Genomic DNA, 6,796 nt, shown 5'->3' on the forward strand with positions numbered 1-6,796 from the left:
ATGTCAAAGGTGGGGGAGATCGTGGCAAAGGCAAGGAGATACAACAACAATACTACAAGACTCAAGATTCCAAAAAGCTGAGTGGCCGTCAGGGCTACGCTGAGAAGAAGGGATGTTACATATGCGGAGGGCCGCACAGCTTCAGGAATTGTCCCGACCTAAAGAGTCTTAGCGCCATGGTTCGTGAACGGAAGGAGAAACCGCAAGGAGAGAGTTCGGGAACCGCACAGTTAGGTATGATCGGATTATGCGGTGCTGTCACAAAGTAATCTATCTAACCTACCGAGAATGGAAACCAGTATGTGGATCTCACCATCAACAACAAGCCTGCTCGTGCAATGGTGGATACTGGAGCAACTCATAATTTCGTGACTGAGGCTGCCACGAAAAGATTAGAATTGAAGCTTGCTCCAACCAACTCCCGTGTCAAGACCGTGAATGCCGAGGTACAAAATGCTCGTGGGGTAGCTAATGGAGTTGGTGTCAAATTGAGAACTTGGAAAGGTATGACAAACTTTACCGTAGCTGCTATGGATATTTTTGACATCATATTGGGACAAGAGTTCTTTAGACATTGTCATACTTTGATCGATCCCTACCTCCAACATCTCTTGGTTATGGAGCGAGAAGGAGCTTGCATGGTACCTACAGTGTCTATGCCACACGGACAGAGCCAAGCACAACTCTCAGCTATGCAGGTTGTAAAGGGGATCAAGAAGGGGGAGCCGACGTTCGTGGAAACCATCGCAAGTCTGGAGGAAGACAAGAGTTTTCAAGAGACACTACCACCTTACATAGAGAAATTGCTTGAAGAAAACAAAGATGTCATGCCCGAGGAGTTGCCTAAGCACTTGCCGCCTAGGCGAGAGGTGGATCACAAGATTGAGTTGGAGCCAGGGGCTAAGCCACCCGCATTTCCCCCATATCGTATGGCACCGCCCGAGCTAGAGGAGCTTAGGAAACAATTGAAAGAGTTGCTAGATGCTGGTCACATTCGCCCATCAAAGGCACCTTTCAGCGCACCAGTATTGTTCCAGAAGAAGAAGGATGGATCACTACGCTTGTGCATAGACTACCGAGCACTTAATAAGGTCACAGTGAAGAATAAGTACCCGATCCCGCTCATTGCTGACTTATTCGATAGACTTGGGCAAGCCAAGTATTTTACCAAGGTGGATCTTCGCAAGGGCTACTATCAGGTTCGCATTGAAGAGAGGGATGAGCCAAAGACAACATGTGTGACGAGATATGGAGCCTTTGAGTGGTTGGTGATGCCTTTTGGCTTAACCAATGCACCTGCCACATTTTGCACCCTTATGAATAAGATTTTCTATCCCTACCTTGATCAGTTCGTGGTAGTCTACCTAGACGACATAGTCATCTACAGCAACACCTTGGAAGAGCACATGAAGCACTTAAGGAAGGTTTTCCAAGTCTTGCGGGAGAACGGGCTATACATCAAGAGGGAGAAATACGAGTTTGCACAATCAAAGGTGCACTTCTTAGGCCATGTTATTAGCAATGGCGAGCTACGCATGGACGAGGCTAATGTACGTGCTATCCAGGAGTGGGAGGCACCTATAAAGGTAACTGAGTTGAGATCCTTCCTTGGCCTTGTTAACTACTATCGTCGGTTTATCTGTGGCTACTCAGCAAAGGCCGCACCATTGACTGAGTTGCTAAAGAAGAACAAGTCATGGGTTTGGACGGAGCATTGTCAAAGGGCGTTTGAAGACCTCAAGGCAGCTGTAACAGAGGAGCCAGTCTTGGCATTACCTGACTTTGCCAAGACATTTGAGGTGCATACAGATGCCTCAGATTTTGCCATTGGGGGTGTCTTGATGCAGGATAAGCATCCCATAGCATTTGAGAGTCGCAAGTTAAATGAGACGGAGCGGCGTTACACAGTGCAAGAGAAGGAGATGACTGCTATTGTGCATTGCCTTCGTACATGGCGACATTATTTGCTTGGGTCAAGGTTCATGGTCAAGACCGACAATGTAGCTACTAGCTACTTTCAGATGCAGAAGAAGCTCACCCCAAAACAGGCTCGGTGGCAGGATTTCTTGGCCGAATTTGATTATGTACTAGAGTATAAGCCGGGCAAAGGTAACGTTGTAGCCGATGCCTTGAGCCGGAAAGCCGAGCTTGCTGCAATCACTTCAACAAGATGGGACATTCGTGAGGCTTTAAAAGAAGGCATGCAACACGATCCAGCAGCCAAACAACTTATCGAGTTAGCCAACCAGGGCAATACGAGACATTTTTGGGTCGAAGACGGCCTACTACTTACCACAGGTCGGCGGGTCTACGTGCCTAAGTTTGGAGACATTAGACGGCAGATTATAAGGGAGAGTCATGACACAATGTGGGCTGGTCATCCAGGCCAACGTCGCACTAGGGCCTTGGTTGAGTCAGTCTACTATTGGCCACGCATGCGGGATGACATAGAGTGTTATGTGCAGACTTGTCTTGTCTGTCAACAGGACAAGGTTGAGCAATAAAAACCCGGAGGACTTTTGGAGCCACTACCAGTTGCAGAGCGTCCATGGGAGAGCGTGACTATGGACTTTATCACTTACCTACTGAAGTCTGACGGTTATGGTACTATTATGGTGGTCGTGGATAGATTTTCCAAATATGCCACCTTCATGCCCGCCACACCAGGTTGCACCGCCAAGGAAGCCGCCAAGCTATTCTTTAAGAATGTGGTGAAGTATTGGGGCTTACCAAGGCATATTATCAGTGATCGAGACCCCCGTTTTACTGGGAACTTTTGGAGAGAATTATTCGACATACTTGGCACGGAACTGCACTTTTTCACTAGTTTCCACCCACAGACAGATGGACAAACGGAACGGGTCAATGCCTTACAAGAATGCTACTTGCGGCATTATGTAAGCGCGCATCAGAAAGATTGGTCAAGGCTCCTAGACATCGCCCAATTCTCTTATAACTTGCAGCGGAGTGAGTCCACGAGACGAACACCATTTGAGCTAGCCACAGGCCAACAGCCACAAACTCCACATTCATTACCAGCCGCATTCGAGGGAAAGAGTTTGGGGGCTTATCATATGGCCAAAGGATGGGAGGAGCAGCTTGACACTGCTAAGTCTTACTTGGATAAGGCAGCTAAGAAGATGAAGAAGTTTGCAGATCGTAAGCGGCGTCCCACAGACTATAGAGTTGGGGACATGGTCATGGTGAAGTTTAATCCAAGACAGTTTAAGGCACTACGAGGCATGCATCAGAATCTGATTCGCAAGTATGAGGGGCCATTTAAGATAGTCGCCAAGGTAGGCAAGATCTCATACAAGCTTGACATGTCATGATATCTTAAGATCTACCCTGTCTTCCATGCCAGCATGTTTAATCCATATCATGAAGACAATGATGATCCAAGTAGGGGCCAATCAAGTCGAGCGCCTATTACTATCACCGCCTCGCACGACCGGGAGATTGAGGCTATTATTGATTACCAGGCCAGGCGAAAATAAGGGCAAAAAGCCACCGCAATGTTCCTCGTCCATTGGAAGGGGCAATCACCGGAGGAGGCCACATGGGAACGTTATGAAGATTTGTGGCAATTCAAAGATAAGATCCGAGAGTTCATGCAGCAACATTGCGCCGCGGTCGTCGCAACATTAGGTGGGGGAGAGTGTGATGACTCGCCATGTCATCATGCCACATAAGCTCCATTTGGCATATATTAATGCCATATGGAAGCTTACATAGGAGGAATGCTTGCATTTGTGAGAAGATTCTAGAGAAGTATGGACATTTCCTTTGGAAGATCCTAGATGTTTATGGATTTGCTAGGAAAGTCCTTGGAATCTTCTAGGCTTGTAGAGAATTCTAGAGAAAGCCCTTATCTTGTAAATATTAAGGACTTGTGTAACAATTAATATTTGCACACTAGCCCCTAGGAGACTAGTATATAAAGGAGGTCATTCATTTGTAATTCATCAAGCAAACAATTCAAGTTCTCTCTAATACAAAGCTTCCATTAACAATTCTCTTGTGTTCTTTCTACCATTCTCTTAGCGATCTTGAGTGTAGTAAGGCTGACTTGGCATAACAAGAACGTGAGCAAATTGTCAAGTGCCGCACGTGTACTTAGTTAACTACTAAGGACGTGACATTATGGAGTAATAATATTCTCATCTCACAAACTCACTCCAAAAACATATGTACTAGTTGAAGTAAGTCAATGGCGCAATGACTCATTGCGATAATTAAACAATATATTTATCGATAATTAACTATTTTGAAAATGAGGCAGTTGACCTGCTATAACAATAATACAATGATAGTGTTTTAAAATTGTAAATGTGTGTACATACAGAGGCGGATCGAGGATTTAAATCTTATGGGTTCAATATTCAAGGTTTTTAGTATTGAACCTATTTTATTTTTAAAATTATGAGTTCATATCTACTATTTTTGCAATTTTAATAAGTTTTTACATGTAAATGTTAACTCCGCGTCAAAAGTTATGGGTTTAATTGAACCCGTTGGTTCAATGCTACATCCGCCCCTGAATATACTGGCATATTTTTCTGGTTTTGAACAGTATTTTCGCTCAGATTTATCTTTACATGAAAAGTGGCTAAATTTCGGTTACTTTTAAACTGGGCTATTTTTGAACGACCATCTTTGAGGCAGGTAAAAATATCGAAAAAAGCGAGTGGAAATAGAGAAATGCAGTTGAATTTTTTTTTTGTTTTACTGGGTTGCATTTAGTGATTACGGAGTTGGAAAAGTTTGAAATTTGAAGGGGAAGAGTGGCAGTGGGGTAAAAGAAACAGAAACAGAAACAGAGAGGGCAATAAATGGGAAAGAGCTGGCAATGAATGATGAGTCATTCTGGATCAGCCCAACACTGTAACGGGAAACGAGGAACTATTCTTTGGCAGCATACCTACACAACTACAGTCCCCTCCGTTTTTCTCCCTCAAAATTTCTTGAGTCTCCTTTTCCTTCTTTTTTTTTCTTTAAAAAATAAAGAGTTTAATTTTTAGATATTAATAATAATAAAAACTACTAAGTAATATGTTATATTGTAAAAGTCTTTTTTATCAGCATACATAGGTTTCATTCAAAAATAAAATTTAGAAGAAAATATCTTTTAACTAATACAGTTTATACATGAAATAAATAAATTGGTTTTGAAATAAAAGTCTGTTTTTCTGAAATGCACTTTCCCCTTAGATAGCGTAGGAAAAAGGAACTTTGACATATTGAAAAAGACAAAAGTGTTTGTTCAGTGGCAGAAAGGCCATACCACCATCCAACAGCAGTCTTATTGTATAACTTTCAGTTTGGGTTCACTTTTCTTTTTTCTTCTGTTATTATGGCTTTTTGCTTGTTAGTTTCTTAATTGGAAGAGTACAAGTACTTCCCTTTTACAGTTTTAGCAGTAGGCCGTAGAGTATTACAAGTTAGAAACGAAGTTTATAATGCTTATTATGGTTATATTTATTGCGTAGTTTCTTTGCTTTATACTTGGCTTTCTTCTTTAGTTGTTTTCTCGTGCTTTGCGGGCTTGCCTTTCTTTTTTGTTTGTTTCTAATCAGACTCTTTCTTCACGGGTGCTTCCTTTCTCTTCCATATATTCTCCTTTTCTTTTGAAAGATATTACTATAGTAGTAGTATTTATACACGTACATGACATAATTCAATCGTATGTATAGTGATTAAATGGTCCATTAAGGAACCTCCACCTCACCCCAGAAAAAAGAAGTTTTCCAAATGATTAATTATAAGGGAATTTTCGGAAATGACTTCTTTTAAGGAGCTTTTAACAATTCGCAACTACATTTTATGTAGTTTACGTTTCGTAGCTAGTTTTGGACAATTTGTTGTATTTGAATACACTGTTAAGCTGTATTTTTTATTTTTATTTTTTTTCGTGTGTATTTAAGTGTATTTGAATACACCTTATTTGATGTGGCATGGTTGAATATATTCGAATGGATTTGAATGTATTTACACTTTAAAAAAAGTCACAAAATGAAGAATACAGTCAAATCCGGTCAAATCTCCGGTGAAAATACAAAATACACTATATTTAAAAGGAAGAATATAATCAAACCCAGTCGGATCTCCGGCGATATACAAAATACCAATGTATTTACACTAAAAATGAAAAATACATTCAAATCCTTTTAAAAATTAACTGTATTTAACTAAAAAAATAAAGAATACAGTCAAATCTCCGACGAAAATATAAAATACACTGTATTTAAAAATGGAGAATACAATCAAACCCTATCGGATCTCCGGCGAAAATTCAAAATACACTTTAGATCTCTAACGAAAATACAAAATACATTGTATTTATACAATGATTTTCCGACGTGAAAGGCAATGGAGAATAAATAGGTAGCTTCTTTTTCCGGCGTGAAAAGTAGTGGTGGATGAATAAGTCTCAGGTCAAACGAATACACTCAGACGTGAGATACAAAGAAGGAGAAAAAGCCATGAATTCTGGCATCTCTGGGATATCCAGATCCGGTGATGCCTCTGATCTTCCTCCTCTATTATTTTCGCCGCGGGTAATGGATTGATCGCAACTTCATGATTTCATATCTGAATCTGACGTTGTGTGGCAGCTGTGTTTAAGGGTGATTCGCGGTAAATGGGGTATACGTCGGAGGGTGGTGATGTGTGGAGAGAGAAAGAGGCGGATGCTTAGTTGGGCTCCGTAGAACTCAGCCGGAAAATATGGTCGGCTGTAACTTCTCTGCTGTCGAGGAAGAAGAGAGAGGGAAAAGGAAAAAGAGTTGAGGGAGAA

The sequence above is a fragment of the Nicotiana tabacum genome, chromosome 4 (genome assembly GCF_000715075.1).
Source record: "Nicotiana tabacum cultivar K326 chromosome 4, ASM71507v2, whole genome shotgun sequence".
Lineage (NCBI taxonomy): Eukaryota > Viridiplantae > Streptophyta > Magnoliopsida > Solanales > Solanaceae > Nicotiana > Nicotiana tabacum.